Source organism: Mesocricetus auratus, unplaced genomic scaffold, assembly GCF_017639785.1.
Source record: "Mesocricetus auratus isolate SY011 unplaced genomic scaffold, BCM_Maur_2.0 Super-Scaffold_100010, whole genome shotgun sequence".
In the NCBI taxonomy this organism is placed as follows: domain Eukaryota; kingdom Metazoa; phylum Chordata; class Mammalia; order Rodentia; family Cricetidae; genus Mesocricetus; species Mesocricetus auratus.
In genome coordinates, this window is record NW_024429194.1 from 60,062,019 (window position 1) to 60,078,404 (window position 16,386).

Here is a 16,386-nt window from a genome sequence, read left to right on the forward strand (position 1 = left end):
CTTTTACTCTTGTGACCCTGGGGCCAGCTCTCCCACCTGTTGTAGGTGGCAAGGGGCAATGGGGAGAGAGAATCTTTCCCTCACTCATGCCATCATATGGCAGATGAGGAACAGCAGGGTCAGTTTTCCTGCTCTCAGGCTGGCTCCCCTGTATCCCTGCCAGCAGGGTCAGCTCTATTGTGATGGCCAGGTGAGGGGCATAGCCTTCTCTCCTGAGTCCTGCAGCTTGTAAGGGGAAGGACGAGTTCTTCTACCCACCACGGGCATTAAGGGGTGGGAGTAGGAGGAGGGGATCTCTTCTTCACCCATTCTACCAGATGAGGGGTGGGTCCACATCTCCTAGGCATACTTGCTGCACCCCTATTGACATGGACAGCACACTAGAGCTGCCCATGTGAGGTGCAGGGTCCAATATTCCCTGTGCTGCATCCCTTGAGGGGCAGGGTCATCTCTCCCACTCTCCTGACTCCAATTTTCCCACCTGCAATAGGTGGGGAGGGGGAAGGGGTGAGGGACAAGGGACAAGGAGAACATCTTTCCCTCATCCACATCCATGAGTTATAAACAGAGTTTTCTACTCTCAAGACTTCGGGGCTGGTTCACCTGCATGTTCATGGGGTCATCTTTACTGGACTACCCAGGCAGGATGCAGGACCTACTCTTCTGAGTTGGTGAGGATCAGGGCCCTGGTACTGCAGTCAGTGAGAGGTGGGCCAATTCTATGCAGCCCTCTTATCACTGTCGTTGGTGGTAACAGGAGCAAGGGACATCAACATAGACCATGCCTGCTTCAGGGCCACAGACAGAGACATGGCCCTGGGTGGCAGCACATGCCACTCAGATCTGTATGACTCCAGCAGCAGCACAGCCCTTGGATACTAACATGATCCTAGGTCAGGCCCTGGATGTTCATGTGGCCCTTGGTGGCAACATGGACTATGAATATCAACACAGACTCCAGCTGTGGTTGGGCCATGGACCCAGACATGGTGCTTGGCAGCAGCCCAGATGTCACCATGGCCCCAATTGGTGGTACAAGTCACTCAGACTGTTCACTCAGATGGACCCAGTACTAACATGGCCCTTGAACACCATCATGGACCTAGGTGGTGGCCCAGATCCCCGGCATCTGCATGGCCCTTGATGGCAACAGGAGCCTCCATCAACAGTGGCCTTGGCTCTGGATCTAGAAATGGTCCCTGCCACAGCTCAGGCCCATATGAAGCCATGGTCCTGGGTGACAGTGCATGCCATTCAGGTTGTAGGGCCCTGGCAATGGCATGGTCATTAGGCACCATCATGACCCCAGTTGTTGGCCCAGATCCTGGGCATCTGTGTGGCCTTTGGGGGCAACATGGACCATGGACATCAACCCAGCCACAGGTTGTGTTAGTACCATGGACCCAGACATGGTCCTTGGGTGGCCTGAGCCCAGATATCATCATGACCCTAGCTGGTATCACAGGTTACCTAGACTGACATGGCCCCAGTGGCAGCATTGGTCCAGAACACTAACATGTCCCGAGGTGACAGCCCAGACCCTGAGCATCTATCTGCTCTGTCTTCAATGGTAGCAGGGTCACGGATGTCAACACAGATCCTAGATAGAATAGGGCCATGCAGATATTATTATTTATATAAATAGTGAACTGACTAATCAGATAGGTGTCTCCATTTCCCATGTTAACTTGTTGAGGACCAGCTCACTGTACATCTCTATTTCTCGCCCCAAGGCACTTCCCAAAACTCAGGTGCCTTCCCACAGGTGGTCTGGAGCCACAGTGCTTCATTAACCCTGTGCTCCCTGGTGACATCTCCTGCTCATCCCTATCAAACGCTTCCTGCTTCTGACAGCCCCCTGCCCCATTTCCCAGCACCTCCTGTCTAACAACCTCTGCCCCATTCAATGCCACATTCCTCTACATAAGCTTGTATGAAACCCTCAATAAATAGAGCTTGATCAGCCAGTTTGTCTTGCTCTCATTCTCTGTGTCTCCTGTCCCCCATATGTCTCCCCTCAGGTTAACCTATGTTGACTTAGCCCCATGGGTCGGGACATTAACTCGTGAGAAAAGGAATAAAATCTAGGAACTATAACTATAGTGGATGTTCTGGAGAAGGAAACAAAGATGTGGAAGATCTTTCAATAATGTTTCGTCTTACAGATGGGTGGTTATCAGTGAAGAACCTCACTCACTGTATCTAACCCATTGGAATCTCTTCCATCCAGGAGCCTTGAGGAGGGATTGTCTAAGGCTTTTCTGTACATAGTTCTGGTCTGAATACTACTTGAAGGATAAAGAGTAGTCTTTATAGAAAAACAAATGCAAACAAACAACAGTATTGTATTGCTCTACAACTTGATTTCTTTGTAGAAGGGAGGGTACTTACTAAGTTTTTCAGCTTGTCTGCCTCTGTTTGTAGACGTACCTAAATAGATTGTAGGTATTGGTCACCCCAAGTATAGCCAGAGAGAGCCTCAGTGAAGACAGATACTTCTGTTGGTTTGATCCTGCTTGATCATGTGTATTGACTGACACCCTTGATAAAGACATCAGAAAGGTGACTCTTCAAATTTAAATGTTCTGTTTGGTGAGGTTCTCTAACTCATTTATTCTGTTGGGGTTCCCCGAATTGAGAAGGGGTCCCCAAGCTGGATTCATCACCCCAAGAATCAAGAGTCCACGTGCCAATTGATGCAACATGCAAGAGTCTTTAATTAGGCATCTGCAGATGGGCCTCTCGGTCAGCTTTTAGACCGATTGGCCCTGAGGTTCAGTTCCAATCAGCTTTTAAAGACAAAAACCACAAGCCTTCTGGAGGGGTCCCTATCTTGTGACTGGGGGTATGTGACTACTGACCAGGGGAAGTAGGTGTCTTCCTGTTGTAAATTCCTCAGACCTTGGTATGAGTTAATCATCTCTCCCTAAGTAAATGGTGGTTATCATCTCCTTGTTTCCCACGAATCTTGTTTGCCCATCTCTGACGCCCTGGTCAGTTCGTCACAGGTGGTCAGCAGCTCGGAATTGGCCTTTTGTGGGTTTACAGCCCTTCTGCAATTAAGGTTGCTAAACCATACATCCCATTCTGTGGTCTTTCAATTCAATCTGTTAATCCCTGTTCCCAGTACATAACCCAAAAGATGATGAGTAGTGTAAGCAAATCTCTAAAGATTATAAGGAAATAAGGAAGATTGGTGCTTTGGGGCCCACTAGTTGTTACTGGATTCAGCAGCAAGTCTCTGAATGTTGAATGTAAGCCCAGGGATGCAGCTTTATAAGGGAACAGGACCTCCTGTGTATACTAATGTTCATCTCATGAGATAAAGGTATCTTTAGTAAAAACAGTTGATAGGAAGCTAATCCATGGAGAGGCTAGAGAAGACCCTCTGTCTAAAGATATGTCTGTAGTAACTACAGCACCAGAGATTTCTTCATGGATTTCTTTGCCTAGTTTTACTGGAATCTACAAACATCAATGTGATGATGTTTTGTTATATATTTGTTGCTGCTTTGTATCTTCTACACACACTAATTTGAAAACAAATGAAAGGGTATGGGTAGCAACTCTATGTACAGCATAAAAAACTGTCATGTGGGTTTTTCTTTTTTAATAAGGTTGAGCTTAACAGTATGTCCCTAGGAAACATTAAGTTATTAGATTATTTTATGTATTATCACTACCTTGTGGGCTAGCCCCCAGCAGCAGCAAGACTCAAGGTAAGTCACGGCATTGGGGCATACTAGGCTTTTCTATCTGAAAAAGGTACCCACATTTTCTCTTGATCTTTTCCCCCTTTATTCTCTATTTTTCTGTATTATTTCTACTGTATACTATTTTTCTACAGCTTATATACTGCAACGAAGTTTTTCAGGTAATATAAGAACTACAATGTGGTTAGGTTACACTGAATACAAAACAAAGAGTAAAAAAAACCAGCATGTTTTTCATATCCCTTACATGATTAAACATTTTGCATGTTATAGGTGAAAAACAAATTATCATAAGAACCCATGTACATTCATACCCAACCAACTTGTTATAGATTAACCATGTGGACAAGCAAGGTATGCTTCTCAGGGAGGTCTTTTACTGGTAGGTTATATCTTGCAGTTACAAAGAAAGGGCTGATTACTTAGCAGTTACAAAGAAAGGGCCAAATATATACTTTATTGCTTATTTTGAAAAGTAATCTTATAAGGAATCTTAAAGAAATCATAAACCTAAGATTTTATATAAGAAAAGAATCACTTAGCTCTACTTTAAGCCTCCAGGGTGTATATTCACTCATCAATAGTTTTTTATATCAGGATACTGATGGCAGGAAAGTCGTCACCTTTGATCATCAACCAATCCTAGTAAGAAAATACGTCAGGTAATAACAGTTGGACTACTTTGTATTTTGACCTCAGCTGTGTGTTCTTGTGAACTTTAGATTGTTTTACTGGGATTATTCATATTAAAACTATTATCAAAGCATCTGATCTAGCCTGAAGTTATCTTAAGAGTTTGTTTCAGCCAGTGATGCACACCCAAACCTGTAGCTGCACCTTTCAGCATTAAGATTAAAGGATTTTGATTTGGCTCCTGGGACTCTTTTGTCTTTTTTCCTTTTTTTTCTTTTTGCTTCATGTCAGAAATTTTTCTTTACTATTGGAAAGAGTATTTTGATTTTCATTGTAAAGCCACATTTAATTTCAAGAATTTAAAAATTACCACTCAAATGTGAATTAAAAAACATTTATTCTTATAATTATGAATATTATATTTATAAAATTTCAATTTTTTATACTCAAGGTACTTAATTTTTTAACTCATTTTATACACCAACCAGAGTTCTCTTTCCCTTCCTTACTCTTGCTCTCCCCACCTCCCTCCACCCCTCATCCATGACTCAGAGAGGTTAAGGCCTCCCATGGGGAGTCAGCATATCAAGTTGAGGCAGGACAAGTCCCCCCCCATTTCTGTCTTCCCCAAATCAAGACTGAGCAAGGTACCCTTCCACAAGGAATGGGCTTCAAAAAAGCCAGTTTATGCACCAGGGATAAATCCTAGTCCCAATGCCAGGAGCCCCACCAATAGACCAAGCCGTACAACTGTCATTGCTTTCTCAGAAAATTGGGAATCTGCCTCAAGACCCAGCAATACCACTCTTGGACATATGCCCAAAGAATGCTCAATCATACTACAAGGAATCTAGCTCAACTATGTTTATAACAGCATTATTCATTAATAGTCAAAACCTGGAAATAACCTAGATGCCTCTCAACTGAAGAATGGATAAAGAAAATGTGGTACATTTACACACTGGAGTGTTACTCAGTGGTAAAAAACCAATGACATCCTTGACTGCCCTGACTTCAAGCTCTATTATAGAGCTATAATCATGAAAACAGCTTGGTATTGGCACAAAATAGACAGGTAGACCAATGGAATAAAATTGAAAACCCTGAGATTAATCCACACACCTATGAACAGCTGATTTTCGACAAAGAAGCTAAAATTATACAATGGAAAAAAGATAGCATCTTCAGCAAATGATGCTGGCGTAACTGGATATTGGCATATAGAAGACTGCAGATAGATCAATGTCTATCGCCACGCACAAAACTTAAGTCTAAATGGATCAAAGACCTCAACATAAATCCAGCCACCTGTTAGAAGAGTAAGTGGGAGGTACCCTTGAACGAATTGGTACAGGAGACTGCTTCCTGAACATAACACCGGTAGCATAGACACTGAGATTGACAATTAATAAGTGGGACTTCCTGAAACTCAGAAGCTTCTGTAAGGCAAAGGACACAGTCAGCAAGACAAAAAGGCAACCCACAGATTGGGAAAAGATATTTACTAACCCCACATCTGACAGAGGACTGACCTCCAAAATTTACAAAGAACTCAAGAAGCAAGTCTCCAAAACACCAAAGGTTCCAATTAAAAAGTGGGGGACTGATCTAAATAGAGAATTCTCAATTGAGGAGTATAAAATGGCTGAGAGACACTTGAGAATGTGCTCAACATCATTAGCCATTATGGAAATGCAAATCAAAACAACTCTGAGATATCATCTTACTCCTGTCAGAATGGCTAAAATCAAAAACACCAGTTTGTGCTGGAGAGGATGTGGAGAAAGGGGAACACTCCTCCACTGCTGGTGGGAGAGCCAACTAGTACAGCTACTGTGGAAATCAGTATGGAGATTCCTCAGGAAATGGGTCTGAGTCTACCACAAGACCCAGCAAATCCACTCTTAGGCATATACCCAAAAGATGCCCATTCACACAACAAGGATGTCTGTTCCATTATGTTTATAGCAGCATTATATGTAATTGCTAGATCCTGGAAGCAAACTATATAAACCACAACTGAAGAGTGGATAAAGAAAATGTGGTACATTTACACAATGGAGAACTACTCAGTGGAAAAAAAACCAATGGAATCTTGAAATTTGCAGGCAAATGGATGGCACTAGAGGAAACCATCCTGAATGAGGTAACCCAGATACAAAAAGACAAACTTGGTATATACTCACTCATATATGGATTTTAGATATTGATCAGGGGAGTGTCAGCCTACAATCCCAGTGCTAGTGAATCTGGGAAACAAGGAGGTTCCCAAGAGAGATGCATAATACCCCAGAGAAGTGGAATGAGCCAAGATCTCCTGAGCAGATTGGGAACATCAGGGGAGAGGAACAGGAACCAAGAAAAAGAGAGGGGGATAACAGGAGGGGAGAAGAAGGCATGGGGGAGCAGGAAGGTTGAGTCGAGGTAAGAATAGAGGAGAGCAGGATGAGAGATACCATAATAGATCGAGTCATTATAGGCTTGAGGAGAGAGCTGACACTAGTGAGATCTCCAGATAACACTAACTGGCAAACTAAACAATAGTGGAGAGACTACATTAATAGCCCCTCCTTGATGACAGGCTTGATGACTACCCTATAGACCATCCTAGTACCTTCATCCAGGGACTGATGGAAGCAGAGTCAGATACCCACAGCTAAACACTGAACTGAACTCTTTAAATCTAGTGACAGAGATGGAGGAGTGATGAGCAAAGGGGTCAAGACCATGATGATGAAACCCACAAAGACAGCTGACCGGATAAGGCGGAGCTCTTGAATCCCATACTGATGGCTGAGAGGCCAACAGGGGATTGATCCAGACTCCATGAATGTAGTGTCAGTGAGGAGGTCACAGAAATCACTGGGGCCTTGGGTAGTGGATCAGTGTTCACCATGGCTTATGAATGAGCTTTGGGAGCCCATTCCGAATAGAGGGATGCTCTCTCAGCCTGGACACATGGGGAAGGGCCTAGGTCCTGCCCAGGATGAAATGACAGACTTCAGAGATACCCCCAAGGAGGGCCTCACCCTCCCTGGGGAATAATGTGGGGATTGGGTGGGGGACTGGTGGAGGAACAAGGGAGGAGGGGTGGGAGAGGGAGCTGGGACTGACAGGTGAAGCATTCACGTTTCTAATTTAAATAAAAACATTTATTGAGGAAAAAAATTGAAATTTACAGGTAAACTAACAGAACTAAAAAGGAAATCATCCTGAGTGACGTAACCTCAACCCAGAAAGACAAACATGATGTGTACTCACTCAAAAGTGGATATTAGATGTAAAGCAAAGGATAACCAGACTACAATCCACAATTCCAGAGAAGCTAGGTAGCAAGGAGGACCCTAAGAAGGATGTGCATGGATCATCCTAGGAAGGGTAAATAGATGAGATGTCCTGGGAAAACGGGGTGGGTATGTAGAGGGGAGGAAATGAGGGATGAGAACATGAGGGAATGGGAAGGTTGCGTTGGGGGAGGGAATGGAGAGGGAGAACAATTAAAGAGATAAGAGAGAGCCATTATGGCATTAGGGAGTAACCTGGTGCTAGGAAAATTCTCAGGAATCCACAATGATGATTCCAGCTAAGACTCCTAACAATAGTAAAGAGGGTGCCTGAACTGGCCTTCTTCTGGAATCAGATTGGTGTCTACCTTAATTGTCATCATAGCACCTTCATCCAATAACAGTTGAAAGCAGATGCAAAGATCCACAGCCAAGCATTGGGCCAAGTTCCTGGAGTCCATTTGAAGAGGGGAAGGAGGGATTATGTGAGCAAGGATGGGGGGATGGGGTGGGGTCAAGAGCATAATGGGAAAACCCACAGAGACAGCTGACTTGATCTCATGGGATTTCGTGGACTCTGAACTGACAGCTGGGGTGTCTGTATGGGACTGAGTTAGGCCCTCTGAATGTGGGTCACAGTTGTTTTTCTTAATCATTAACTTGAGCTAACTCTGTGCAGCTCTTTAAATGAAACTCATGGGCCCTAGTTGTGTAAGATTTCCTTGTATTTATTTTTATTCATCAAAACTCTGTATAAGCTAGCATTATTATTATCAATTTGATTGAACACCTTAGGGACGAATCATCTTCATAATAATCCAAAGGTAAAAATGCCCAGTAGAACAGGATGTTTCCAGGAGATAAACACACTACATTACAGGCAGTGGGGATCTCCCCAGTCCAATTCACACTATGCCAGAGACCAGAGAAAGATAGCAGCAGCAATCATGTAAAGGCAAGGCAGAAGAAAAAGGCATTTAAGGGTCTGTAGTCTCAGGGCCTTGTTTAACAGAGATTGACCCATCAGGAGGTTTGGAATTCAATCGCCACATGCTGCTCCTCTGACAAGGCTACAGGCAATGTATGCAGTTTCTAATCAGTTTTTTTAAGTGGTGCTATGCAGCACTATTCTAAGCCAAACTACTATCTTCCTAAAACCAGCTGTGTCTGCACACAAAAGATGACCACCATTGGGTTTGTAGAGGGAGTAAAATAGGTCATTGAATCCTCATTCTGAGTATCTAACTTCTCTTCCAGTCACTTGTATGCAACTGAATACTAATTATCGTGGCCTCATGGTTTGGCTAAGAATGATTAGGGACAGGAGGTCCACTTATGTAGCTATGGGAAAGCCATTATGCATGTTGTATAAAGGCTTCCCAGTTTGGCTGCTTTTAGGGATACCCACAACCCTGTGAGTATCCCTTTCATCTACACTCAGTGAATGAACCCCATACACTCATTGTTTCCCCAGGGTGAATTTTGGTGAGACTAAACTTTGATTTGCCATCAGGACCTCATGAGGAGGGGTGGAGGTTGCTTAGTTCCTCTCTATTGGGGAGAAAAATTTCCTAACAGTTGATAAATATACTTGTTAATGTTATTATGTCTTGTGTTATTAAGAAAAGTATTCAGTATGGAGAAGAAAATGTTAGAAGGATACAAATATGTAAATGTTTTAATAAAGGACATAGATAGATGAAGATTAAGATGGTTGGATATTTTCCAAATAGAAAAGACTAGAAAGATTTTTACAAGTTACTAAGGTCAGAGAAAATTATATAAGGTACATAACTTAAAGATGATGCATATGATATTAAAGTTTATAAGGGCGAAGATACCAAATACAAAGCTTAGCTAAAATGTATGTCTAATCAAAGTTGAGTTAGAGATGTCTGGTTATTGAAATACTATGCAATAATTACTAGACTGGTGTGACTAGGTATTTAATAATCGTGCTTGGAGGCTATTCAGATGTGTTCAGAGAGATTAAAAGAGAGAATATTTTCCCCCTAGCCCTCCAAGGTTAATGAGATCTCAGGGGACCGTGGCTCATCTGTCAAAATCTTTTCTAATAGTGGAAAGAGTTCCTCAGCACTTTCAAGGAAGCCATAGTCAGGCTGAGCAAACCCTTTGACTCATCCTCACACTGATGGATAACCAGTAAAAGAAGGGCCAGAGGAGCCTGAGGTTTCTCTCAAGGCCAAGGGACCCCCTGCGGACCAGATTCTCAACTGGCCTTGACAGTAGAAAAAGAGAAGTTAATCTTGGCCATTGCAATCTTAAACATTCAACAGGAAAGTATAACCAAAGACTACGAGTGTCTGAGCCAGACAGCTGATCTGGGTTCATACCTGAGAAAGGGAGTGTGAATTGAGGAAAGAAGCAAACAGGAAACAAGAGATAGAATTGGGAGGGCATTCCGTAAACATTGAATATACCAAGTTTAATGTTCAAAGCTTTTTATACCGCCATTAAAAGAGGAGGAGACGGCAAAAGACTTCTTTTCTTATAATACAAGGAAAAAACAGACTAATTACCTCTCCAACACCCAAAACATCAAGTAACTACATCCTGAGTTAAGCATTCTAGTGTTTAGGCAGGACATGCAGCGACCATACCTTAGGCCAAGTATCTTGTTGTATTTACATCTTAGGCCAAACATCTTTGTCGTTTCACCTTGGAAGAAGGGCAGGAAAAACTCTCTGACCTTAAGTCAAAATGGAATGGAGTCAGTTCTGTGGGTTCCCACATAAGAGTACAAGGTATTGAACTCTCCGTACATTAGATGTAAGTCTCCATGAGATGTTATTTAGATTACTATGACTCACTAAGATTTTCTTCCTGATAAAAAGAAGTTGCCCCAATGTAAGACTCCAGATCGTGGCTCACTATACAGCACCTGCCTACAGCCAAGGGAGACAGGACCACTATTGTTTTAACCTAAAAATTAAATGATGGATAATCACTTCTTTCCCCATCTTGAAGCCAAATGAGTAAGACATTGTGCTGACTTTTAGCTGGTGCAGTGGTTATAATAAAGCACAGAAGCAGATTGTTGTTTCTGTAAGTCAGAGTACAGAGACATCAGCAAACTAGACTGTTCCATGGGTAAAAAGAAAGCAACAAGTACTCTTAACATCAGAGCCACCTCTTCAGCCCCAGACACTCATCTCTTGATTGTTACTGGGCACTTTAATGTATTTTAAAATATTCCATTATGGGAATTTTGTTATTTGAAAGTCATTACAACAAATTCTAAAGAAATAATAATAATGTATAATATTGATTCTTTTAATGACTTGTGCTAAATGCCATTGTATCTACATTAAATCATATGCAGCCTAATTAGGTAACTGTAAGTGTGACCCCAATTTATAAGGAAGAGCAGACATAAAAACTGAGCAGATAGTTCAAGCTCACGTAGCCAAATCATGAGATTTGAAGCAGGTCAGAGCCCCAATCATACCTGCACCCTGGATCAATAGACATATGTAAAATTCACTTACAAATTATTGTAAAATATTTGTTGAATTGTGTGAACTTTTTAGAATTCTATGAAATCATCAGTAGGCAATTTATAAGGACCAAGTTCTCACAAGGTTGAGTACTATTTACACTGGCTTTTCTTTTAGGCAAAAGGCTGAAGTAATGAGGAAATTTCTTCAGATGATTCTTTTTGCTTTGTCTCCAGGCAACCATCACTGCTTGCCAAATAGAGCATGCAATACTCTTTAATAATTACACAATCATATTTATGAACACATATCATCCTTTACCTCCAGATGCTTCAAGGTTCAAATACAAGACACACAAGTTCATGCCTCTGTAATGTCCAGAAAAAGACAGAAGCTGTAATTGTCTGTAGTAATTCAGTTATGTACTTATGGTCACAAGCATGTTCCTACATGCAGCAAGTAGGATGCAGGGACTGGAGGAGAGCCCTCCACCTCTCTCTCTATGTTCCTGACTCATGCATTCAGTACTGTTCGTCTTTGTCACTCCATAAACAGCAGGGGGCACGCTTGCCTTTCTGATCTTCCTCCCCACACTGAAGTTGAGTTTTATTGAATTCCCTGGTGTTCTTGATCTGTCTCTTGGGATATGTTATATCATTCAATAAATTGAGTTCATAAAGACTGAAATACAATCCTATGTTCACATCTTTGAAATATTTGAGAAATTCTTAGGTAAAAGATATGTTTAAAATTCACATAGAAAAATTGTAGTGGATTTATCGCTTAATTTACAAAACTCAAGTAAAGGATTTGTCTGAAATAAAGTGACCAAATGAGTAGACTATGTCAACTTGAAGTCTATGAAGTCAAACCAGAAAGCTTTCTGTGGCTGGTTCTGTACACACTGTAATTTTACGTGGATTGTTTGCATGTTTCTATCACACAAACCCCAGAATTAGATGCTATTATTTTCTCATCTTAGTGCCTTTGAACTTTTGTGTGTGAAAGAACCAGGACTCGTGATGTTTTCTTTGAACCAATTGTCCTCACCAGATGCAGTCAACACTTAATTTGGGAAGATTGTTTAGAGAGTATTAAACGTATTTCCCCACGAAACAAGTAATAGATATCTTGGTATTATCCTAAGGTAAGCGTTCTTTTTAAAGTTCATTTTGCTTGTGTCTATTTTTGAAATAATAACAGCCAATAATTTCATCTTACAAGGAAAGTTTCCTACTTTAGAATGTTTTTCTTCTTTGCAAGAAATAGATACTTCGAATATTTAAATTTTAGACAAACCCCATGCTTTATTTATGAACCTGGAAGAAGATGAAAAGTAACATATAGGCAGCATTTAGTCACTTAAAGTACGTTCATGAGGACGGCAGATTACTGCTGAAATAGTGCCACAGAGCCTTCCAAGGATCACGGAGGACTGGAGCTCTGTGCTGCGGAGCGTCTTCTGCTTGTGCCAGCATCTCGCTGCTCTCAAAGGGCCTGTCCTGGCTGCAGCCGAGCATGACTACCTCCTGTTCTTCTCGCCAAGTGCCTCCCATGGAAATTCTTGAAAAATAAAGCAACGTTTCAACCCACACTTTAATGAGTGGACTGGAATCCCTGTCCCGTTAGCTATCTCAGAAGTGACTCATGCAATTGTCTAGCCTATGCTTTCCTAACGTTTTCCATCTACACTAAGTTATTTTTCCATCTTTTACGGCTTGAGAGCTCTTCATGTTTGCCAGCTGAGAAACTAGGAATAAATGAAACCTATAGTTTCAAATTTGAATATGCTGCCGTTTGAGCTTTTTAAATGCAGCGGTGATCTAGTGTCTGGCAGAAGCACTTTTTGGAAAAATGGACAGTGAGAATGCAAATATAAGTTACTCACCTGCAATTTACTTAATGTGAAGCCAAACCCTGCAACCTGACCTGCTCATGTTATCTACTGTAGTCTTTTGCAGTCACTCATTTGCTTGGTACCATTTGTTGCTGTGGAGGCACCTTTAGGTCATCCAAAGAATCTAGATACTTAATTTCAAAGCAAAATCAAGTCCTGCCCCATCAGATAGAGTAGTGTCTGAAATACAAGACAGGTGGGATATTGTAATTAGGGCTTCAAGTATGTTCTTTGAGATAATTCAGGGGGTGAGGAATACGCTAATTATGTGATTTGTGAAACTCTAAGTGTTCAGGTATCAGCTGATCACACATTTGCCTGGAGATTCTCATGTTACTGTTCACATGAGCAGTATGTGTGAAATGTTATAGCGGCCTGAGAAGTTACATTTTAAAGAACAACCTATATTTTAAAAGGCATTTCCTTGTTGACATATTTTTGAAATCTCTGAAGCCCTAAACTCTAGCATTTGCTTTACCAGTAACTCAGAAGCCATGTTTCTGGTGACATTCCTCCTCAGAAGCAGAGCAGCTGTGGGGAGACATGGAATAGATGACTCAGGACCTCTGTGGTTCTGCCATGGTAGTTGTGGTATGTGACCTTCTGAAATCAATGATTTCATCTTGACTTCAAGTGTTTCTAAAGTATTTCCTACTTTGTCTCATGAGATTTTTGTTTTTGAGCGTCAAATGAAAGGATACAGAAAGAAGAAAAGATTCCTAAGATGCTACCATTTGTCACAATGTTCTTTGTAGGCTCAGGCTCAGGAATTACAAGCTGTGTTGGCTTTTTACGGACTTTGCTAGACACTCTCAATTACAGACAACAGCTGGCAGAGGGGTGCATTCTTTCTCAAATAAGACCTTAGGAAGTTTGTGTTATCCAAACATAACTTCCCTTCTTCCTTAGACTTGTAAGAACTGACTGTGAATTATTAAACAAAAGAGTGGTCATTGGTGAGGAATACTCAAGTGTTAATCAAATAGAATTAAAAGGCTTTAATGGCCCTATAATTGATTACTTACTATGCCTTGAAAAAACTATACATAATAAATTATATTTAATAAAATATTTGGGCAGAGAAAACTAGTAGCACAGAACATCTCATTAGATGAGAATATCTGTTTGTGGGGCCCCTATCAGTGGGACCAGGATCTGTCCATCTGTCCCTGGTGCATGAGCTGGCTTTTTGGAACCCATTTTCCTATGGTGGGATGCCTCACTCAGCCTTGATGGGGGAGGGGACTTCGTCTTGCCTTAACTTGATATGCCAGGCTTTGTTGACTTTCTGAGAGTGGATGGGGGAGGATAGAAGGGGGTGGGGCGAGGGAAGTGGAGGAGAGGAGGGAGGGGAAACTGTAGTTGGTATGTAAAATAAATAAAAAATTTAATAAAAATATCTTTTATAGTACTGGAATAATTTTGATTCTTTTATCTGAAGTAGGCAATTTCCCACTATTTCTTATACATGAACTGAACATTCTTAGAGTTTTGTTTTACATATTATGTTAACAGAACTGCTGTTTCAGCATGGCATATTAATTTGAATTATATGGCATAATGTGAAAATCAAGGGTGTCAGGTACTGTTGGCTAGAATATACTTTCCAGATCTCAATAACTTAGTAATTGAAACATTTTCTTTTTTGAAATAAAAAGCATTTCAGGTCTATTTTCATTTTAATTGTGTGCATGTGTGTACTTGTCTGTATCTGTGAGTGTGCATGATCTTCAGAGGCTAGAGGTATCAAATTTCCTGGAGCAGGAGTTACAGACAGCTGTGAGCTTCCTGACATGGGTGCTGGAAACTGAACTTGGTTTCTCTGCAAGAGCCATATGTGTTCTTAATCACTGATCTACCTTTCGAGTTTTCCTCTTTGTGTGTGTGTGTGTGTGTGTGTGTGTGTGTGTGTGTGTGTTGTACGTGTGTGTCGTGTACACATCTGAGTGTACAGGCATGCGTTTATGAGTATACATACAGAGGCTAGAGTAGAATGTTGGGTGTTCTCTATTGTTCTTTGTGTTACTACCTTGAGACAGTGTTTCTCACTGAAAGTGAAGCTTGCCATTGCAGCTATAGTGAGCTCTTGGAATCCATTTGCCTCTACTTCCCCGGTGCTGTGGTTATATACGTGCGTAGACATAAAGATTTTTACATGAGTCCTGAGTATTTGAACTCCAGTCTCATGCTTTCAGTATGAGCATTCTTAACCACCAACCATCTCAGCTCCTAAAAGACATTATGCCATTGCAGACCAACATCAGAGGCCTGCTCACTGCTGCTGCTGCTCAGTGACATACACTGATGGAGGATCTAGCTGTCTCCTTAAACTTGCCTGTTTCAAGGCAAGAGAGGGGACTGTGTTCTTCTATTGTCCCAGAATTAACATGCATTACCTAGTCCCACATCTTTTAGACAGAATGAGTCACATTTCCTACCCTCCTACCTTCCCCCAAAAAAGCACCAGAAAGTGAAATTTACCACATTCCTAAAACAAAAAGGAGTTGAAGCAGAAGCAGTTGGTAAATAGTTCTAATGACTAAAAGTGAAGACAGAGCTCATGGAAATTAACTGGAGATAATTATCTTATGTGAAATAAGTCAGTCCTGCAAAAATAAGTATATGAAATGAAGGTGAATAGTTAGGATTGTAGAAAGAGGAAAAGTAGAAGGGGAAAAAAGGAGAGCAATAGAAGGGGTGAACATGATGAAAGTAAATTATGTGCATGCGTGGAAATGTCATCATGAACCCCTTGTATAATAAATTTTAGAAATTCAATGACAAAATTATTGGTAACATTTTCCTTGAGAGCTATGTGCTAAGTGATGTGTGGAATGATTTCCACATAGTGTCTCATGTAAATCATACAGTGAAACCATGAGGTGAGTTAAATTACTACTTCTATTCTAAAACTGAAAAAACAGATGAGATATACTAAATGGGGCTGGAGAGATTGCTCAGCCATTACAGGCTAGGCTCACAACCAAAAATATAAGAGATATATTAAATGATTCATCCAGTGGAATGGATGCAGTGAGTATTAGATTCAAATCTGTCTGACTCTTGAGGTAGCAGCTATAGAATTCAGCCTTCAAAAGTCTACAGTCATCAATGTTCACATTTAATGAAAAGGGTATAAGAGGAAGAGCTCCATATTCTTGTGTTAAGCACTGAATGATTTCTCTCTTACGTTTTGGAGAAGAGGAGCCCAGTGAAGAAAGCCAGCCTATGAGCTGAGGGAGCAGGAGAGGCACCACGCATTCCAAGCATCTTAATTCTGCTTTTAATTACTTAGACCAAGCAGAATTATTCTATGTAACATGCAATTTTTGTACATCTTAAAAATTAATGGTGAATGTGGTTCAGATTAGAGAGACACTTTACATTCATGTGGTAGCTTT